Raw genomic sequence first — 23,045 nt, 5'->3', positions numbered from 1 at the left:
CAAGCTGGGATTTACACATGCATATTTAAGCTCTAGTTCCCTCCCAGTCCCGTCACCTCCTTCCACTCGGTCATGGTAGGACGGATGCTATTGGATACAGACCGACCCACGCGGCCCACTCCTCCTCATATTTTTTGAGTGTGAAATCTTTCATTCTTTCATATGATCTCGTTGTTTCTACCACTCCCACTACTTCCTGGTAGGTAGGAATGGTGGTGCTTTTCCTATTTTTGGTAATGGCTAATTTGGTGGCCAAGAACATATGTATTGCAATTATCCTATGACTACACAGTATCTGTGTGAGGTCAATTATTAACAGGGCAAGGGCCGGATCTGGGGCCAATCTGCATCTAACTACCCCCACAATAGCTTGGAAGACACAAGACCACAAATCAGACAAGTTGGGACAATCCTATAAGATATGAAGGAGAGTCCCCTTTCCTCCACAGCCTCTCCAGCATACCTGAGTGGATCCTGGAAAAACATGGCTAAGTCTCATTGGGGTGAAATACCACCTAAGTGTTGTCTTCATGTAGGATTCAAAATGTGAAGTACATTTCAAGTGTGATACTGCAAATCTGATGGCTGTGGAGTGTGGACCATTGAGCAGGGGAAAAAGTCCTCTTCAGTTCAGCTTCCCATGATAAGAAGGGAGCCAAGATTGTCATTATTGTATTTGTCAGGGACCATTGTCTGAGAAGCAACAGATTGACTTTGTGTAGGGTTCTCTATCAAAAAGTGCCTAATTCTTAGGTATTTATAGAAGTCCTTATGTTGGATATTAAATAATTGTTACAGTTCTGCGTATGACTTTAAGGAGGACTGAGACAAAAGGTCAGCTACTTTTTCAATCCTTCTCTCCTTCCAGGCCCCCAAAGGCAAGTCTGGAATGAGGCATTGCACTGATTCAATCGGGGTTAGCTGGGCCAATGGAGTTGAAATCCCTTTCATTGAGTTCCCTTTTTCATAATAGGATTTCCAAAGGATTAGAGAGGTGGGAATAAAGTAAGGTGGTATAGAGGCAGAAAAGCCTTTATGTAAGGAAGCCATAAGTAATGCTTTCAGATTCTGCGATGGGGCTTGTGCCTGTTCAATATGTACCCAATGATTGGAAGTGTCTAATACCCACCAATCCCTCAACTGGTTAATTCTCGAGGCTAAGTAGTAATCAAAGATGTTTGGTAAGCTCAAACCACCATATCTCATGTCTACACATGATATTTTTGGCTTTTCTGGGTCTTTTCTGGGTCTTCCTTTATGCCAGATAAATTGATTGATCATTCTATGTATAATGGTAAAAAAGGAAGTAGGAATCGATATAGGGAAGTACCTAAACATATACAACAGCTCAGGGAGTGTATGTTGTTAAAATGCAGAAATGCGGCCAAGCCATGATAGTTCCATTTTGTCCGTATTGTCCAGATCAGTCTGCAGAGCCAAAAGGAGAGGGGGGAAGTTTGCAGCATATAACTTCTTGGGGGTGAAAGTAACCCAAACCCCTAAATATTGCATCTCAGAGACCTGCCAGTCTAGTGGGAACTGCCTCTTTAGTTGCTCCAATATCTTATGCAGAATCAAAAAGGGAAGGGTTTGGGATTTACCCTTATTGATTGTATAGTAGGAAAATGCACCATATGAACGGATGATTCTCAACACAGATTTGAGGGATAAAGATCCACCCCATATTGGATCTACCCCAGGCCCAGAGATTTGAGCTGATAAAACCCGCCTGGGATGTACCCACCGCGGACTTGGCTCCAATATTTTGCTGGCGGTGTCAGGAGCCTGGCCATGTAATGGCTGACTGACCCCATCGGGTTGAGCCCATGGACACTAACTATGGCTACCGACAGTGTGAAACAGGTAACCCAGAGTCTATAGATCCCCAGGTGGAAGTGGGAGACAATCCGACACAAGCTCTGCTGGACTCAGGGAGTCTGGTGACCCTAGTAAGGGCTACCCTGGTGCGATCCACTGAGTATACTGGCCAGAAAGTCGGGGTAATGTGCATCCAAGGAGACTTAAAAGACTAGCCCATTGTGCTGGTGTCTGTAACCACGGTGGCCGGTAGATCGACCCACGAGGTTGCTGTCGCCTCAAATCTACATTATGAACTCATAATAGGGAGAGACTTCCCGGGCTTCCTGGCACTGTGGCCTGTTATGAGAGTGACTAATACCCATAAGACAGGGGTAACCCTAGCAGAGTGGCCTGGCTCAGGGGGGAGACCAGAATGCTGGGAACCTGAGACCGAAGGGCCAGCGGTAGGGGTGACCGCCACTTCGGTGGAAGAGGGGGAGACAACCCCGCTAAGTGTGATGGTGGGAGACGTGGAGGACTTGCCGCCGGGTCCTGAATTGGCAGACCTCAATGTCTCCGGGGGTCATTTTGGTACCGCCCAACGTCAGGACCTAAGCCTATCCTGTGCCTGGGAAAATGTGTTAATAGTAGATGGTGAACCATAACAACCTTGGGCAGAGTCAGTGTTTCCCCGTTTTGTGGTTCATCAAGATATGTTGTATCGGGTAAACCATCTACGGGGTGAGCCTATTGAACAGTTGGTGGTCCCCAAGGCTTATCACAAGCTTGTGTTAGATCTAGCCAACCAACACGTTCTCGGAGGTCACCTGGGGCTGCAGAAAACTCAGGATTGTATTCTACAGCGGTTTTACTGGCCCAGCATATTCAAAGAAGTGGAAGAGTTTTGTAAGTCTTGCCCGACATGCCAGATAACTAGCCCCCAGCCACATTTCCATAGTCCCCTATGTCATGGTCTTACCTTCTTGCTGTTCTCCTTCGTTTGACATGTGCTGGCGGCCATCTTGGTTTCTGGGTTTCTTGTAGCCTCCCACCCTGCGGCTTCTCCTTCCCACTGGGAGGAGCTGGATGCCTAGCTCATATATATAGGAGGTCTGTGGCTTCAGTTCCCTGCTTGGTCCTCCTGTGTTCACATGCTTCTAAGACTGCTGCTGCTTCTGGTTCCTGATCCTGGCTTCGTCTGACTACCCTTCTGGTTCCTGATCCAGGCTTCGTCTGACTACCCTGCTGGTTCCTGATCCAGGCTTCGTCTGACTACCCTTCTGGTTCCTGACTTCTGGCTTCGCAAGACCCTGCTTCGGTTTAGCCATCCGCTTGGACTTTTGCCTTACAGCTTTATTTTTAATAAAGCCTTCTTATTTCCACCTATCTCTTGTTGTACGTCTGGTTCATGGTTCCATGACATTAGGACCAAGCCATGAATTCTGACGGTACAGGGCCATCCTCGCTACCTACGCTGGTTGCCAGACTTGATCAGCAGGATCACCTGTTGGGTCGGTTCGCTGTGGCGTTGCAAACCCTGCTTGAACGCACGGCTCATTTCGCTTCCGTTGCCGATGGGTCGGTTGTCGCTCCTGGGCCCGCTCCTACTGCCGCTCCGGTTGTTGCGCCAGAGTCTACCCCGACACCTGTTGCTGCGCCTGCGGTGTTTCGGGGTATGACCGGTTCTGCCCCCCTTCCACAGCGCTTTGGGGGAGAGCCAACTCAGTGCCGAGGTTTCCTTAACCAGGTGGGCATTTATTTCGAGTTGCTGCCACATGCCTTTCCTACTGAGAGATCAAAGGTGGGCTTCTTGATCTCGCTGCTCTAGGACAAGGCCTTGGCCTGGGCCAGCCCTTTATGGGAGAACAACAATCCGGTGGTTGCCGAGTTTTCCGGTTTTGTTGCTTCTCTTCGGAAGGTATTCGATGTGCCGGCTCGTGCTGCCTCTGCTGCGAAGCTCCTTATGTCCATCAGACAGGGTTCACGATCTGTAGCTGAATACGCCATTGAGTTTCGTACCCTGGCAGCAGAGGTGGGCTGGAATAATGAGGCTCTGGTCGCTGCTTTCTCTCATGGTCTCTCGGATGCCTTGAAGGATGAGGTTGCAGCTAAGGACCTACCAGTGGAGCTCGAGTCCCTTATTTCTTTCCTGATTTTGATTGACACCAGACTCAGGGAGAGACCTTCCTTTAAGGAGAGCCTGCGGAGGTCTTCTAACAGATTGGCGCCTACGTTTGCTGTCCCACCCGTGCCTCCCTCTCCTCCCACGCCTCCTGGGGATGACTTGTCTGGGGGTGAACCCATGCAGCTGGGGTTTGCTCGCCTGTCCGAGGGGGAGAGGGTACTCCGGAGACGCGAGGGCCGATGCATGTACTGTGGTCTCGGTGGGCATTTTCGGTTGGCATGCCCGAACCGTCCGGGAAACGCTCGCACCTGAGATCCTGTCGGGGGCAGATCTTGGGTGGAGTCTCCTCGTCCCCGGTTTCCCGTGTTGACAAACCACTGATTACTGTTGTCCTCTCCTGGGTCGGGGGCTCGGTGACGACCCAGGCGTTGGTGGACTCTGGTGCTGGTGGTCTGTTCATTGATAGTGTGTTCGCTGCCGCCAATTCCATTCCTCTGCAGCCTCGAGGTTCCCCACTGGCTCTTGAGGCGATAGACAGCAGACCCCTTCTGCCGCCACACGTGACTCAGGAGACCCTTCCAGTGGGGATGGCCATTGGTGCCGTTCACAGAGAGTCGGTCTGTCTCCAGGTTATTTCGTCTCCACACTACTCGGTGGTCTTGGGGTACCCCTGGCTCCAGAAGCATAATCCGACTTTCGATTGGAGATCGGCCGAGATCCTCTCGTGGTCACCGCAGTGTGGGGCTAGTTGCATCCATGGGCCTGTCAAGTTGCTGTGTACTTCCTCTGACTCTATGTTGCCTCTTGAATACGAGGAGTACCGGGATGTATTCGATAAGGTGCGTGCGGTTGCCCTACCTCCGCACCGTCCATACGATTGTGCCATAGAGTTACAATCTGGTGCCGTTCCTCCTCGTGGCAAAGTCTATCCACTGTCGGTAGCGGAGAATGAGGCCATGGAGGAGTACGTGAGGGAGGCGCTTTCACGCGGACACATTCGCAAATCCTCGTCCCCGGCTGGGGCTGGATTTTTCTTTGTGAAAAAGAAGGGCGGTGAGTTGAGGCCTTGCATCGACTACAGGGGTCTCAATCGCATCACGATCAAGAACGCTTACCCGATACCCTTGATTTCCGAGCTGTTCGATCGCCTCAAAGGGGCCACGGTCTTTACCAAACTCGACCTGAGGGCGGCATATAACCTGGTAAGGATCAAGGCGGGCGATGAGTGGAAGACCGCGTTTAACACCAGGACCGGTCATTATGAATCCTTGGTTATGCCCTTTGGGTTGTGCAATGCGCCCGCAGTCTTCCAGGAATTCATCAACGATGTTTTCCGTGACCTGTTGCAGCAGTGTGTGGTGGTCTATTTGGATGACATCTTGGTATATTCTGAATCCATGGAGGCCCACATTCTGGATGTCAGACGAGTGTTGCAACGCTTACGAGAGAACAAGCTGTTCGGTAAGCTTGAGAAATGCGAATTTCACCGATCCCAGGTAACCTTCTTAGGTTACATCATTTCCGCTGAGGGGTTCTCCATGGATCCTGAGAAGGTTTCGGCTGTCTTACAGTGGCCCCAGCCCAGTGGGCTTCGTGCCCTGCAGCGCTTTTTGGGCTTCGCCAATTATTATCGGAAGTTCATCAGGGACTTTTCCATGCTAGCCAAGCCTCTCACGGATCTCACCAGGAAGGGCAGTAATCCCCAGGTCTGGCCGCCCGAGGCCATCCGAGCTTTTGAAGCGCTAAAGTCCGCCTTTGTGTCGGCTCCGATTCTGTCGCATCCCAACCCTGGGTTGCCTTTTGTCCTCGAGGTGGACGCGTCTGAGACGGGAGTAGGCGCCCTCCTGTCTCAGCGTAGAACACCAGAGGGTCCTCTGCTTCCTTGTGGGTTTTACTCCCGGAAACTGTAGTTGCACTCCCGCGGAGTGCAACTATCAGATTGGTGACAGGGAGTTATTGGCCATCGTGCAGGCCCTTAAAGAATGGAGGCACTTGCTCGAGGGCTCGGTGGTTCCGGTTCTCATCCTGACGGACCACAAGAATCTGACCTACCTCTCTGAGGCCAAGAGATTGACACCACGTCAGGCCAGATGGGCTCTGTTCTTGTCACGTTTTAATTACGTGGTCTCCTACCTACCCGGTTCCAAGAACATCAGAGCGGATGCCTTATCACGGCAGTACTCCGAGCTGTCCGGGGAGGAGTCGATTCCGACTTCGGTCATACCTCCGAATCAGATCCTGGCCGCTATTCGCACCAGCCTGACCTCTCCCCTGGGTGAGCAGATTTTGGCGGCTCAATCTGGTGCTCCCTCTGGGAGACCCAACGGCAGATGTTTTGTGCCTGAGGAGTTGCGCACTCGGTTGTTGCGAACCTACCACAACTCCAAGGCCGCGGGGCATCCTGGAAAGAATCAGCTGTCCTGGGCTGTTTCACGTCTGTTCTGGTGGCCTTCTCTACGTTCCGACATCGCCGCATATGTAGCGGCATGCTCCGTTTGTGCCCAGAGTAAGTCCCCTCGGCACCTTCCGTTGGGCCTTTTGCAACCCACAGCCACCGGGGAGCGTCCATGGTCACACCTGGGGATGGATTTCATTGTGGACCTTCCTGCATCCCGAGGCCATACGGTCATTCTCATGATTGTGGATCGGTTTTCCAAAATGTGCCACTGTGTTCCTCTCAAGAAGTTACCCTCTGCACAAGAGTTGGCCTCGATTTTTGCCAGGGAGGTCTTCCAGTTGCACGGTTTGCCCAAGGAGATTGTGTCGGATCGGGGGAGTCAGTTTGTGTCCAGGTTCTGGCACGCCTTTTGCTCCCAGTTGGGGATTCATCTCTCTTTCTCCTCGGCCGCAGAACGATCCAATCAGGCCTTGGAGCAATACCTTCATTGCTATGTCTCCGATCACCAAGACAATTGGGTTGACCTCCTGCCTTGGGCTGAGTTTGCCAGGAACACGGCGGTGAACTCTTCCTCTGGGACGTCTCCCTTCATGGCCAATTATGGGTTCCAACCTGCCGTGTTACCGGAGGTATTCTCTCCCCAGGATATTCCGGCTGTGGAGGATCACCTTTCCGTCCTACGTGCTTCTTGGGTACAGATCCAGAGGTCCCTTGAGGTCTCTGCGCAGCGCCAGAGACTCCAGGCTGATCGCAGACGAGCGCCCGCTCCTTCCTACCAGGTCGGAGACCGCGTATGGTTGTCCACCCGCAACCTCAACCTTCGAGTGCCCACTCCCAAGCTGGCGCCTCGCTTTGTTGGTCCCTTCCGAGTGCTTCGCAGGGTAAACCCGGTAGCCTATGCCCTCGCGCTTCCTCCTGGCATGCGGATCTCCAACGTGCAGAAAACTCAGGATTGTATTCTACAGCGGTTTTACTGGCCCAGCATACTCAAAGAAGTGGAAGAGTTTTGTAAGTCTTGCCCGACATGCCAGATAACTAGCCCCCAGCCACATTTCCATAGTCCCCTATGTCATGGTCTTACCTTCTTGCTGTTCTCCTTCGTTTGACATGTGCTGGCGGCCATCTTGGTTTCTGGGTTTCTTGTAGCCTCCCACCCTGCGGCTTCTCCTTCCCACTGGGAGGAGCTGGATGCCTAGCTCATATATATAGGAGGTCTGTGGCTTCAGTTCCCTGCTTGGTCCTCCTGTGTTCACATGCTTCTAAGACTGCTGCTGCTTCTGGTTCCTGATCCTGGCTTAGTCTGACTACCCTTCTGGTTCCTGATCCTGGCTTCGTCTGACTACCCTGCTGGTTCCTGATCCAGGCTTCGTCTGACTACCCTTCTGGTTCCTGACTTCTGGCTTTGCAAGACCCTGCTTCGGTTTAGCCATCCGCTTGGACTTTTGCCTTACAGCTTTATTTTTAATAAAGCCTTCTTATTTCCACCTATCTCTTGTTGTACGTCTGGTTCATGGTTCCATGACACCCTAGTACCTCTCCCGATTATCGAAGTACCATTTGACCGAATAGCTATGGACTTCATAGGCCCAGTACCGAAGTCCGCCAGAGGGCATCAACACATCTTAGTCATTCTAGACTACGCCACTTGGTACCCAGAGGCGGTGCCACTGCGACATACCTCAGCCAAACTCATAGCTAAGGAGTTAATGGAAATGTTTTCCTGAGTAGGACTATCTAAAGAGGTTCTGACCGACCAGGAGATCCCTTTTATGTTAAAGGTGATGATGGAACTCTGTAAGTTGCTGCACATAAAACAGCTAAGGAATGGTAGAACAGTTTAAGCAAACATTAAAAAATATGTTGAAAAATGTAGTGTCTAAAGATTTGGACCTCCTTCTGCCCTATCTCATGTTCGCAGTGTGAGAGGTACCCCAGGCCTTTACTGGGTTCTTGCCCTTCGAACTGCTATATGGCAGAAACCCTTGCGGTATCCTGGACGTGGCCAAAGAGACGTGGGAACAACAACCCACTCCACATAAAAGTGTCATTGAGTATGTTACCCAGATGCAAGATCGGATAAAGACAGTGTTGCCTCTTGTTAGGGAGCAAATGGAGGCAGCTCAGCGAGCCCAAAGTCGGGTCTATAATCGTCAGGCTCGGGTCCGGATATTTAACCCGGGGGATCAGGTTTTGGTTCTGGTGCCGACCATGGACAGTAAGTTTATGGCTACGTGGCACAAGGTACATTGGACATGTAAGCTACAAGGTACACCAGCCAGGGTGGCGAAAGCCAAAGCAGGTTTACCATGTGAATTTACTCAAACCATGGAAAGATAGGGAACCCTGTACAGAAGACAGCCCTCAGCCGGGTTTTCTAGGAGAAGAGGTACCGGCTGCTCTGGCTAATGCAAGAGAGATGGCTGCAACAGTAAAAATTGCTGACAGCCTCTCCTCTAAACATACTCAGAAGGCCAGGGAGTTCATTAGTCGGAACACAGATGTGTTCTCAGACCTCCCTGGACGCACTACTATAATCCAGCATGACATTGTCACTGAGCCTCAGGCAAAAGTCACATTAAAACCATATCGGGTAACCGAGGCTCGGCAACAATCCATATCAGAGGAGGTGCAGCAAATGTTGCAGCTAGATGTCATTGAGGAGCCAAAAAAAGTGAGTGGGCCAGTCCTATAGTATTGATACACAAACCGGACAGGACAATGCGGTTTTGTAATGACTTTCAAAAACTTAACGAGGTTTCCAAATTCGATGTGCATCCCATGCCCCGGGTGGATGAGCTCATCGAGAGGTTAGTACAAGCCTGGTATTTTTCTTTTTTGGACCTCATGAAAGGGTACTATCAGGCAGTGATGGCCAGTTCGCCGTGTTCGCCCGCGAACACATGCGAGCTGCCATCTTAACTCACAAGTCCAGCTATGCACAAGTAAGTCCTTACCTGTGCCTGTGCGCGAGCCGGTCTGAAATGAAATGCGGGCTCCGGGTTCAGGCAGTTCCGAGAACAGCTCGATGAAGGCCCCCGGCGTCTGTTCTCGGAACTGCCTGCTCCCGGTGACCACATTTCATTTCAGACCGGCTCACGCACAGGCACAGGTAAGGGCTTACCTGTGCATCGTCGGACTTGTGAGTTAAGATGGCAGCTTGCATGTGTTCGCGGGCGAACACTTCGAACTGGCCATCACTGCTATCAGGTGCCCTTAATGGAGGCTGCCAAAGAGAAAACTGCCTTTATCACACCTGAGGGGCTGTATCAATATAAGGTCTTACCGTTTGGTCTTCATGGCACTCCCACCACTTTTGAGCGACTAATGGACATTGTGCTTCGTCCACATCATCGGTACGCTTTCAGAGCGAGTCCCCACTATATATACAGTATGTATATATATATATATATATATGGCTATTGCCCAAGCCAGAAACACTGAACCTTTTTCCAGTGCTTCCACAACATTGCAGACACTGGTAAAAACTTGAAAAAGGAAGAAAGGGATCTACAGAATGGTTGCGTTTTCAGAGAGGAAGCTTCACCTAGCTACTGTGCATAAGGATTTGAGCACATATATATATATATGAAAATAATGGTAGCATAGTAGCATACTTCAAGTTACTCAAGTCATCCTTTAAATCTTGTTTAAAAAAAGGGTAAAACTGCAACCTTTACTGGGTTTTTTCATCCCAAGGTGGATCTACTTATCATTTTTGCACTGATTGTTTCCCCCATGATTTAAACAACACATATGTGAGCCCGGTCAACTTCAAGACTATCACTGACATAGGAGAGCACAACTGCTATGCATCAGCTAGATATCCAACAGAGACATATAGCTCATACAATTATAAAAATAAAAGTTAGAAAACACTTAAAAAGCCTTTGTCACCACCTTTTTTAACATTAATCCAACTGACATGTGAGATGTGTGCATGTCAGCTGAATGTAATGCTGTTGGTCCCATCTCCTTAGGTGGTCGCAATCTGTAGAAAATAACCTCTGTGTACTCCATCCCTGTACAATGCATGCGCCGAAGGGACAGGCGTGAATATGTTTTTACTGGCTGGCCTGTCTGTCTTAGCAGTGCATACATATGATAGGACATAGAGAGCAGAGCCTCTGGGTGCAACGAGATGCAACGGTACCACCCTTGTTGCACTAAGCGACTCATTTACATATTATAAAACAGAGATTTTCTGCAGATTGCAGACACCTAAGGAGATGGGACCAACAGTATTACATTCATGCACATCTCGCATGTCAGTTGATTAAGGCCCCTTACACATGAGTGAGTTTTTTGTGCGGGTGCAATGCGTGATGTAAATGCATAGCACCTGCACTGAATCCTGACCCATTCATTTGAAAGGGTCTGTGCACATGAGCATTGTTTTTCACTAATGATTTCTTCGTTACGTGAGAATTGAAGCATGCCTTCATCTGGATGCAGTCTGGATGAAGTGCAGATGCAATGCATTTTTCACTGATTGTTTCCAGGAGATGTTTGTAAGTCTTCCTTTTTGTTTCATGCGCATGAAAAACAAATCACACCTGTTTAGAAAAAAACTGAAACACTGAACGCAATGGCAGACAAAACTGACTGAACTTGCTTGTGAAATGGTGCGAGTTTCACAGAACGCATCCTGACACAATCCTTATCATACTTGTGAAAGAGGTCTAATGCTCATAACATTTGGTAACAGATGCTCTTTAAGGGGGCAAGCCTAAATCATTGCTGCTGGTATTTCTAGTCAAATTCATTATATTGGGTCCTCAGACCCAATGATTTGCTATTTCGTTCTTCAACTTTGCTTTAGTCTTTTCCAACAGATGGTCAATGATAAAATCAACCACAGTTTGTCAAGCTCTTCTATGAAGTTATACTAGAAACTTGGAAATTCTCCTATTACTTTAAACATTCACAAATCGTAATACCTCCTGTTTATCTGACCCCCTTACCTAAACTCTGGCAGAAATCATGTAGCATACATGTTGTACTTTTCAGTACCTAGTTTAAACATTATTTATATTGTGTATTTTACTAGATGAAATTAAGACTAGTCATATATTGTTTATTACTTTTTGTACTTGAATCGATTTTAAACACTAAATATAAAAGAAGAGATGCAAAAATATCCTCAGTTATTCTAAACTGCATTACAACTTGTTTCAAATATATATATATATTCTGATGTTTCTGAGTTTAGAACCACTAGGTTGGATTGAAGGAACATAGCTATTTGTAAATATTACTTTTTTCTTGCAATTTTGCTAAATGTTGGGTGACATGCATGCTTACAACAGACTATTGGTTGCTGTTTAACTTTGATTTATAAAATTATATATTTTTATATTAAACATATATTTAACTAAACATTTCATTATAAATTTATAACAGCAAAATTTGAAAACATAATGTGTTGTAAACACCTCATTTTCTGAAAAGAAGGTTAGGAATTTTGCTTACATGTTTGTATATTTTTGTCATATAGAAAGCTAAATATTTTCAGAAGTTTTTCATGTGATTTTATTATAATAAATCTAAATATTCTGCACAGTTATATCAAACAATAAAGTAACCCTTCCAGCATTTATGGCTAAAGAATTTAGGAGAAATACTCTTCTGTTGTCCCCATTCTTGGGATCTGAAGTGGAAACCAAAATGCGCAGAAATTGATTTATGGAGTTAAAGTGATCATCTCTTTCACAACACAAATTTCACAATCAATTCAAAAAGCATAGTTAAAATATCTGATTAGTGGGGGTTAGACTGTTGGAACACACACTGATTTCTAGAACAGGTTCCCAATTCCAAAAAATGAATCAAGTGGAAGTAAATCCATGTGGATGGGGATTAATTTTTTATCCTGGTGCAAACCCTTTCTTCCTTTTTCACACAAACGATACGGATTGGTTCAGGATGCGTTCATGGTGCGTTCAGTGATACTTGTACCATTTTGCAAGCGAGTTCAGTCAGTCTTGTCTGCGATTGCGCTCAGTTGTTCAGTTTCTTCCACGTGGGTGCAATCCATTTTGATGCATTTTTCAGGCGTGTGAAAAAAAATGTAAGGTTTACAAACAACATCACCTAGCAACCATCAGTGAAAAATGCGTTGCATTCTCACTGAAGCCCTATTCACTTCTATGGGGCAAGGGCTGCGTGAAAAAAAACGCAGAATAAAGAACATGCTGCATTTTTTGCGCAATGCAGAACTGATGCGTGAAAGAGAAATGCTTATGTACACAGACCCATTCAAATGAATGGGTCAGGATTCAGTGCAGGTGCTATGCGTTCACTTCACACATTGCACCCATGCGGAAAACTCACTTGTGTGAAAGGGGCCTTAATCTTTTTGGTGCAGTCCCTTCACTTCCAAGTTCCCTCTTGATTTCTGTAGAGTGGTCACCAGCTTCTCAGACTAATCTGTGCACACTGTGCTTTGTAGTCTAAGAAACTTCAGCCCAACTGCCGTGCTCCTGGCTAGTCCATCTATTAGAAGGGCTGAGTACTTTTTAAAAAAAAGCAATCAGATGATCATAGAAGACTTGTAGTATGACATAACAAAATAATAGAAAGTATTAGCAATAAAATAATGTTTATAAAAAAAAAATGGTTGAAGTAATATATACAGGTGAAATAAAATAAAACTATTGCTTTAAGAATTCAGTGGTTAAAACATTTTAAAAATGTGTTGCTTACTGAAGAGGTTAAATAGTACTACATAACAGTGAAGAAGTGACTTGGGGTTTTTTACTTCCTAGGCAGAATTTCGAAAAACCATATCTTACACCAATAAAAGAAAAACAATAAAATTGCCATAAGAACACAGACATTGGAACAAATATGACTGGAGATATCTCTTACGGACAAAAAAAACTAAAATTGGATCATAAAGAAGAACATTTGCAAGATACAGAACAAATGAAAATATCTGTTAAGCATGGTGCAGGGCATTTAGTTGGTTCTTCTGATTAACTCAACAAGTGGACAGAGGAAAAATAGAGTCTTGCCTAACTACTCTACAATACTCCTTGCATATACTCGGCGTTCTACTTAAGAAGAAAGAGTATGCCCCAGAATCCGGCAGAGGCCTCTCAGCTAACCAAGCTACTCTTTCTGATCTGCTGAGATAAAGGAGAATCACCTAGAGAGAGCTATTTGCAAATGGGTTGCTTTAAGGGCTGGTTTAAAGGCTAAGCATTCAATTTGGATAGCTATGTAATATCTGATGGTGTGAGATTATCAGTTTTGTTCCCCTTTCAGAAAGATAACTTGATTCTTACTTGCTTTTTTTCCAGTATTATGCACAGGCTTTTTCATTTTCCCTTTACATAAATTGAATTTATTTGTAAATTTAGATGAATTTAAACAAAATGAATTTGAAAACATTTGCTCATTCATAACATAGTGATGTAATTCTCACTGTGAAATCATTTCTTGTCACATTCATGTATTCACACACTTGCAGAGAAAATAGGGTTAGCTAGCTGAGAGGCCTTTGTGAGGGTCTGGGGGGTACGCTTTCTCGATAATGAGAAGTTTTGTAGGCCAGGCAACACTGCTCTGGGTTTCTGGAAACAATATATGCTAATTTGCATGTCTTATATCTGGTGGCATCAAAGAAGCTTAGCTTTCTTTTTCTTTTAAAAGGAATATCATTACCAGATATGCAGATTCGTTTTTCTTCCTAAAGAAAAAGAAATCAAAAATTCTCTGATGCTACTAGTTGTAAGATAAACTAATTAATTTTTCCTAGAAACCCAGAGGAGCATTTTCTGGCCTTCAATACATCTCACACTAGGTGTTCTCCATAATAAGTAGGAGTACCAGCCAGACACTGACAAAAAACACTCATCTAGCTAAGTTAGTGGTCTCTTCTAGGGTATTCACCTGTCTGTTTGTCTAAATTACTGAGTGTTAGTTTTGGCTAGTTTTGTTATCCTTCCCATTTTGTTGGAGAAGCTGATTTGCATGTCTGTTTAACAGGGAAGTATTACTTGTTGACTAGCGTATTATCTTTCTTAATCTGGTTCTCCTGAAGTAATTCTCAAGAAGTGTGGGTTTATCAGTAACCAAATTCTTTTGAAATGTTTGAGATGAATTCTGAATTGATATAATTAATTTGTTTATCTCTTGTCTGCACAGATATAACATTTGCAAATGGAGGATTCTTTAGTAAAAGCAAAGTTTGAAGCATCAAATATATATATTTTTTAAGCATTTATTTATGGGATGGGTGATCAAAATAAAAAAGAAGACAACGCCTTTAAAGCTATTTTTCAGACTGGAGTTGCTTTGCCAAATTTATGGATGGGGCTTGGTTTTATTAAAATTGGTGCAGGTATGATTTGGTTTCACCTGTGTCAGTGAAAGTGTGCCAGGGGATTGCCGGTGTGGAGATGCAACTTTTTAAAAAGTCGCTTATCATATATGAGACATAAAACTGTTCTAATCTGTAATACCGACTAACTTTTAACTCCTCTCTTGAAACCAGTGAAGCTCATCAAAAGTCACAAACATTCACCAAAAGTCCCAAAAAATGCACAATGTGTTGTACGTGACATTGCTTGACATTTCCTTGTTTTAAACTAGAGTGTGGGCCATCTGAAATCCATGATTTTGGGTCATGGTAGTGCCACCTATTAGACCAACTTAGAGTAAATCAAAAGGTTTTCATAGGCAGCATTTTGGCATATTTGGACAGATTGTTGGTATATATATATATATATATATATATATATATATATATATATATATATATACTGGATATTAGATTCTTCACCTAGAGGAAAAGGAATGCATTAAACTTATTTTACTCACTACCCAGATAAACAGACAAGTCAAATAGGGGTTCATTTAACACATTTAGCAAAATATCTCTATCCACCACTATAATGAGTTGTTCAACAAGATAATACCAAGATAATAACAAAATAATGGTATAAACTAGCTGGAATTCTACATACAATTTCCTAGGAGATTATTTATCATCTATAAAGTCTGAAAAATGCAATTCAGAGTATAATTATCCAATACATATGTAAAGTGTGAAATGATGAGTTGCAGAGGCTGTCTACCTTATAGCCTTATAGTCAGAATGTTTTATGTATCTGGGTCTGTTAGGAAGCATTGTGCTGTAGCATGCACATAAAATCTTTGGCACACTGGCCTATGTTTGTATCTATAAAAACAAGAAGATCATAAGATATGAAATATCTACCCCTGTCATGTAGACAACCTCTCCCCCATCATTACAAGATTTCTGTAAATGTCAAACTTTGCTATGTATCTATAAATTTTGTAATTTATTTGCAATATTTTCTGTTTATGTAAGTTTCTTAACGGCATGTCACATGAGTTTTTAAGGTGTTTTGGTGCTGTTTTAGTATGTAGTGTAATTTTGTACATGTGTTTCTCCTGCCAAGTCTTCATGAAAAGCTTATGGGAATAATACATTACCTAGATAAAAAAAATGCCACCAAAACTCCACAAGCCAAAACAAATTGCACATTTTCTACTTCAACATATACTTTACAGTAACATTTGGCAGTAAAAAAAACACTAAAAACAGCATTAAAATCTCATTTTACTGAAAAACACAGATTTAGCAAAGTGGTGCAAAAAAAAAATTCACAAATAATGGCACACAACATGCAGTATTTGCAATTCTTACTCTTCTCGTCACTTTTAATCTCATGACAGACTGAATGGCAAAAACTGTACACATTGTTAGTTTTGTTAGGATCAAAGCAACTGGGAACAGGACCAAAAAAAGAAGCTGGTCCCAAATGTTAAATGTCAATCTCATAGGAACTACATGTGGTCTCTCACTACTTTACAAGACAGTCAGAGATGTAGAAGAGTGTAAACATAGTCTCCAAAATAATTCAAATTTTATGAGCTTGATCATTGTTTATATATCAAAAAGAGTTTATTGCAAGAGCAAAGTAAAGTTTTGAGTCTGGGACAGAAATCTTAAGTGTTTTTCTGTTTCCTTATGAAAACACCCAGCATGTGACCGGGTAATGTTTGTCTTAGTTTTCTATAGTGGACTGGACACATGTGAAATATATTAGCATAGCACCTAAAATGGCAGCCTATCCCTTTTCCCTCTGCTCTGGAGGATCTCTTCAGGGACATGGAAGTCAGCAGAAGTGGGCGGCAGGGGAAGCAGCTGCCTTTTCGCTTTCACGCCGTTCTAGTAAAGGTGATTGAGGCTACATCTGCAACTAACTATGATGAATGCTAGGAATGTGCACATTCCAGTCCACGTGTCATGTTAAATGTATTCTAATCACAATTACTATTTGAGGGAAATCAGTTCAAACAGTGACTCAGACATTGTGCAGGATAACATGTACCTGTACACATATAAAGACCATGGGCTTCGCATGCTCATGATTTCATGCGCTGTTCTCTGTCAGTAGATGTGGAATGTATTTCAGAGTATAATTAGACGTGACATGTAAAAACTGAATAGACAAATCAGTTTCAGCCGGTATAGTGTAGTATATTAATTGGTCAAGTTATGCAGTGAGACTACAAGTTGTATGTTTAAGTCTTTAAGTTTAAGCCCCAAACAGCTAATCAGTGTGTGTGGGGGGGGGGGGGGGGGTGAGCTCCCAGATCATCACCAATTAATATGTAATGAATCAATATTGATGACATTACAGGAGTAGGAGAGGCCATCAATATCTAATCAATATTTGAACATTGATTAAAGGGGTTATACAGAATTACAATAGCATGGCCTTATTCACATCAATGGAGCTCAGCCACAAACATAACTCGTAGTTTACTTTTTTTAAAGAGAGCAGCCATTTTTTTCTAAACCCGTTGCTTGTATGCTTGTCAATTCTGCCCCTGTGCTATCAAGAATTCCATATTTGATTTACACATCTGGATGTTTAACATGCCCCATTGACATATATTCCAATCTACCTTAAAGACAATGGCCCATATTCAATAATGTGACTGCTTCTAGACCTTGTTTTAGAGTAAACCAAAATTTTGTGCAGTGTGTTAATTTTGGTTGCATCTAATTTTAGACATGCCTATGAACCAAATGCAACAAAAAGAAAAATCCACTGAATCTATCTCAAGGGGGTCGGGCATGGCTTATCGGGGAAAGACGAGTGGCCCAGGGTGTGACAATTTGCATCACAATTGTGCTAAACATTTTCTACAAATTCTGCTGCAGTAAATGGTTGAAGCTAGACAAAAGTATATAGCTACCAGTACAGACCAGAAGTTTGGACACACCTTCTCATTCAAAGAGTTTTCTTTATTTTCATGACTATGAAAATTGTAGATTCACCCTGAAGGCATCAAAACTATGAATTAACACATGTGGAATTATATACATAACAAAAAAGTGTGAAACAACTCAAAATATGTCATATTCTAGGTTCTTTAAAGTAGCCACCTTTTGCTTTGATTACTGCTTTGCACACTCTTGGCATTCTCTTGATGAGCTTCAAGAGGTAGTCACCTGAAATGGTTATCACTTCACAGGTGTGCCCTGTCAGGTTTAATAAGTGGGATTTCTTGCCTTATAAATGGGGTTGGGACCATCAGTTGCGTTGTGGAGAAGTCAGGTGGATACACAGCTGATAGTCCTACTGAATAGACTGTTAGAATTTGTATAATGGCAAGAAAAAAGCAGCTAAGTAAAGAAAAACGAGTGGCCATCATTACTTTAAGAAATGAAGGTCAGTCAGTCCGAAAAATTGGGAAAACTTTGAAAGTGTCCCCAAGTGCAGTCACAAAAACCATCAAGCGCTTGATGGTTTTTGTGTCAAATTTGTCATTTATCAAAAGCCACTTTGATTAATATTGCACAACTTTAGACTGTCTAAGGTTACACTCAGAGATGGACTGGGAACAACGGAAGTAGGCGGGCCTGCAATATGATAGTGCAACATAAAATACAGCCCCAGCAGAACCAAATACTGTATCACCATCCTGAGGAAGGTCAAACAGTTAAGTTCTGCAGCTGTTGGCCAGGTGCATAAGTACCTGATGTTCCCAGGCGGTCATGAGTAGGGCTTGGGTGGCCCCCTGGGAATTTGCCCACCTGGAAATTAACATGTAGGAGGCCTTGACCAAGTGTGAGTACACACAAAACAGCCATAGGCCTTTACCTCCATGTGTGATGACCATGCTTGCAATAAAGAAGACTGTATGCTAAAAGGGTTGTGCAGTGCAAAGATATTGATGACCTATCCTCAGGATAGGTCATAAATATCAGATGGATAGGGTTTCAACACACGGCAACCAATCAATTATCTGTATTTTCTTCTGTTGATATTGGTAATAAAAGGAATGTTGAAGGGATTTTCTGAGATTTTAATACTGAAGACCTATCCCCTGTATTTGATTGGTGGGGGGTCAAATACCCAGGACCCCCCCCCCCCTTCATCAGCTGTGCGAGAAGGCAGCGGAGCTCGCAATATAATAGCGGCCTTCTCTCAGCTTTCCCTAAGAGCATCTCAGCCCCATAAAGTGAATGGGTCTGAGCGCAATACTAAGCACAGCAGCTATAGTATGTATGGCACTGTGCTTGGTAAGCTGAGAGAAGGCCGCAGCGCTCACAGAAGAGTTGGTGCATTCTCTAACAGCTGATTGACGGGGGTCTCGGTTGTCGGACCCTCACTAATCAGATACTGTTGACCTACAAGAGGATAGGTAATCAGTATTAAATTCTCCCATAACCCTTTTAATTATGTGAATCAGGTGACTAATTAATTAGGTGGTTTAATTAGGTGACTAATCACCATGATCCTTAATGATCTTTCCTTCTGACTTCCATCAGACTCATTCACAGCGTCATAGTCATCCATCATGTGAAGTGACTTGTACATGACACAGAAAAATTGGTGACTGGCCCGTTGAGGTAACCTAAACAATTAATTTATGCCTATATTTTGTATAGCTCATCTGGAAAACATAATGGAGGAGACTTATCAATCTGGTGTAAAGTAGAACTGGCTTAGTTGCCCATATCAACCAATCAGATTCCACCTTTCATTTTCCAGAGGAGCTGTGAAAAATGAAAGGTGGAATCTGATTTGTTGCTATGGGCAACTAAGCCAGGTTTCCTTTATACCAGTTTGATAAATCTCCCCCAATAACTTGTAGACCGGCTGTACAAGTAGAGATGGCCTTGCGGTTCGCCCGGCGGTCGTTTCGTGGCAAACTTTGCGTGTTCGCGATTCGCTGAACATGCGAACATATAGAGATATTCGCGCCCACCATATTCTTTTACATTGTGAAGAACTTTGACCCATAACACATCCATCAGGTGGTACAGGACAGCCAATTGTGACGTTTCAGCACATGGACATACCCCCTACCTTATAAATAAACCTGATCTGGCCGCCATTTTACATTCAGTGTTTTGCCAGTGTAGAGAGAGGTTGCTGTGTGGAGCAGGGACAGGCTGTTAGGGACCCCAAACGCTAGCTAATAGGGCCACAAAAGTCATTTTAAGGACTGGTATAGGTGTGATACACAGAGAGGTGCGATATACTTATAATATACTTTTATAATGAGTCAAACACATAGATCTATATAACGCCTAGGGGCTTACTAGGGCCATTTTAATATAGGGTAAGGTTCCAGACAGTGTCATTCTTATCAGGGCCAGAATAGCACCCCCCTGTAGGACAATATCAGGGACAGTTACTTGCCCACCCTGTCCTTCAATACCACACCATCATCTAGCCCAGGGATACATGTTTTTTGATTTCCCTCTGGGATTCATGGATGTGCACTGGAACCCCCCGGATTGTCGTTTCTGATTTGTTGCCGCCAAGCACCTGATTTAGTGCCGCCGAGCACTTGTTATTGCCTACCACATCTATGCTTTTTGCTTAAATTTATTCATTTAATTTATTTTTATTTTGAGGTATATCTTTTCCATTCACATGTCCGCAAAATGGGTTCGCATCCGTTCCGCAATTTTGTGAAACGGGTGCAGCCCAATTAATTTTTAATGGGGCCGGAATGTGCTGTCCGCAACCGCATTTGCGGATCCGCACTTCCGCATCCGTGCTTCCGTTTCCGCAAAAAAATAGAGCATGTCCTATTCTTGTCCGCAATTGCAGACAAGATTAGGCATTTTCTATTATAGTGCCGGCGATGTGCGGTCCGCAAAACACTTACAGACGTGTGAATGGACCCTCATAGTAACATTATTAAAGGTTACGTTTTATCTTTATGTATATTCTAATGGATTGCCTTCCATGTACAATGTTATAATATACTTTCTATGTTAGAAAGTATATTGTAGTGCATTTGTATTGTGCGGCAGTTGTGTGCGGTTCTGCAGCGATACTGCCGGTATATAGAGGGACAAGCGTTATTGGAACAAATCTTTTCTACTGGTGTGATATACCAGTCCCCCCAAAAAAACTGATTGAAGCGGGGTGTTATATACCAATATACTTTCTTTATAGTGCATTTGGGTACTGTATAGTGCATTTGCGCATGCGCGTACGTGAAAATTATATTGCCGATATTTCATATTGGAAAAAATAATGAATGGAGATTGTAAATTCGAATAATACATCTGGTATGTCACTGTCCATGTTGTGGGACTATTTGTGCACTTCTAGTAATTATTTCTTGGCTGCAAATATGAGCTGAAGGTTTTTCAGGTTCGCCTGCCATTAAAATGAATGGGACCCGCCACGAACTTGCGGTTCGCGAACATTTGATCGTGTTCACGTGATTGCTTTCGCGAACCGTCCCGGCAGATGCTCGTCCATCACTATGTACAAGTAGCATATTGTCCACAGATTTTCTACACAGATTTACAGACCATCAACAGTACAATACAGTGTCAGCAAATTAGATAAAACATGGACAACTCTCACCTACATGCAGAAGAGATTGTTCACACAGAAAAAGACATGCGGTTTCAGTTTCTTATGTGGATTTTCACTGCAGATTTAGCTTCTTTCAATGTAGAAAAGGGAAATCTGCAGTGAATTCCATATGTTTTACCTGAATTTTTTTTTGTGGATTTGTGTAGAAATCAGCAGCCAGATTTTAGCAGGAAGAATTCACCCTGTGTGAAGGGTACCTGTAAATACTACTTGCCTTCCTAGAAATTTATTATGTGGGCGTTACCATTCTGCTTCTCAAATTGCCGTGATTGGACAGTGACAACCTGTGTGATAATACACCCCCAACTGATAACACCTAGTTATCAATTTATCCACAGATTTCTAAGACTAGAGGAACAACACGTAGCGTTTGAAGAAAAGATGTCCTATAACTGTATGGAGAATGCAAGTAATTACAAAAACAGACAAGTCTTATTTAAAGGGGTTATCCTATGACTAATGTAAAAAATTTAAATCAGAAAAAAATAGAGAACATGACAACCTCTTTCTAACAAAGCTAGAACCAGCCCTGTACCTATCATGGATCCAGAGATCTCCACATTCTTGCTCTGCTAGATTAATATAAAGCTGACAGCTCAAAGGGAGTGTCTTTTCTGCCACAGCTAAGGGGCGTGTCTCAGCTCTCCCTATCACAGTCCAGGAGGCAGTTGGATGAAACTGAGCATGTGTGGAAAATAAACAGCAGGTGGCGCTATACAGATACATTTTATTGAATAACTCACTGGCTATACTAAATTGTTAATTACATGCAATTGCAAAAGTATTTAGATCCAGGAGCTGGTTTGAAAACTATAGAATATTTTTTGTGGGACAACCCCTTTAAGGAGTGTCTAAATGACTAATGGAACGTCAAAAAATGTCCATCGATATATATAAAGAATTGATGGATGTTGTTTACAGCTATAAACTAGTAACTGGTTTATGAGAGATCTTTTTTAAAAGTATTGAGTAGAAATCTAGAAAGGGAGAAGGTATTGGGTGTGACATATGTACTTTGTCTTACACATGATTATTGTTCAAGCTAACTTTCCCTTTTCTAAAGAGTCATGTGTAACTGGATATAAAAGTTGGCTAAAATTGTGTAAGCATACTATGAGTGGAGTCCCCCGGGATCTGTATGAACGCCATTACTGGTTAATTTGTCTATAAAAATGTAAGCTGTACTGTACTTGGTTATTATGGCAGTAAGCCAGTTTTTCTGTTTTGATAGATTAAGCCCAATATATCTTATTCATACAGGGTTACTGAATGAGCAGTCAATTGTCTAATAAATGTAAGGTTCATTTGGGCCAAATGTAGAACAAAGAAAACGGGACTGAGCTGCAGTCCTAGGCAGAATCATGTGTATGGATGTCCTGCATGAGCTGCTGATTTTTTTTATTCTGCGGATCGCAGTCTTCCCAGGGGCTGTCCCCATACCGATTATATGTTGAAGGCTTATCCTAAGTCTGTCGATGGGGTTATCCAGGTTGTGAAGCAATCCCATGCGGTGGCCACTTCCAGGATCATGTGCTGTACATTATATTCAGCCTTGCAGCTCGGGGGGGGGGGGGGTGTTCTTTCTGCTTCAGCTTTCTCTGTGTAACTGCCACAGCTTCTAACATAACATATGGATGGTGACAATTTAAACTAAGCATTTGCGACCTGCAAAGTGAGACGGACAAAAAATAAGGACAAACAGCAGGTGGCACTACACAGATACATTTTATTGAATAGCTCACTGGCTATTCTAAATTTTTAATTATATGCAATTACAAAAGTATTCAGATACAAGTGCTGGTTTGAAAACTGTAGGGTATATTTAGTG

The 23,045-nt window shown here is 43.6% G+C and overlaps 1 protein-coding gene across 3 annotated transcripts in view; it reads right to left on the bottom strand.

The window, feature by feature from the left end:
- Nucleotides 1-23,045, bottom strand: part of LOC122930319 (norrin cystine knot growth factor NDP) — a 152,147-nt gene that overhangs the window by 96,030 nt on the left and 33,072 nt on the right. The window contains exon 2 of one of the 3 annotated variants that reach the window (XM_044283599.1): nucleotides 17,589-17,644. The exons of the other annotated variants lie outside the window; for them this stretch is intronic. The gene's annotated coding sequence lies outside the window, so the exon portion shown is untranslated. The remainder of the gene's footprint in view (nucleotides 1-17,588; nucleotides 17,645-23,045) is intronic. 3 annotated transcript variants of the gene reach the window in all.

Source organism: Bufo gargarizans, chromosome 3 (genome assembly GCF_014858855.1).
Source record: "Bufo gargarizans isolate SCDJY-AF-19 chromosome 3, ASM1485885v1, whole genome shotgun sequence".
NCBI lineage: Eukaryota > Metazoa > Chordata > Amphibia > Anura > Bufonidae > Bufo > Bufo gargarizans.
The sequence above is the reverse complement of the archived record's forward strand: the minus strand, read 5'-3'. Positions and strand labels throughout refer to the sequence as shown.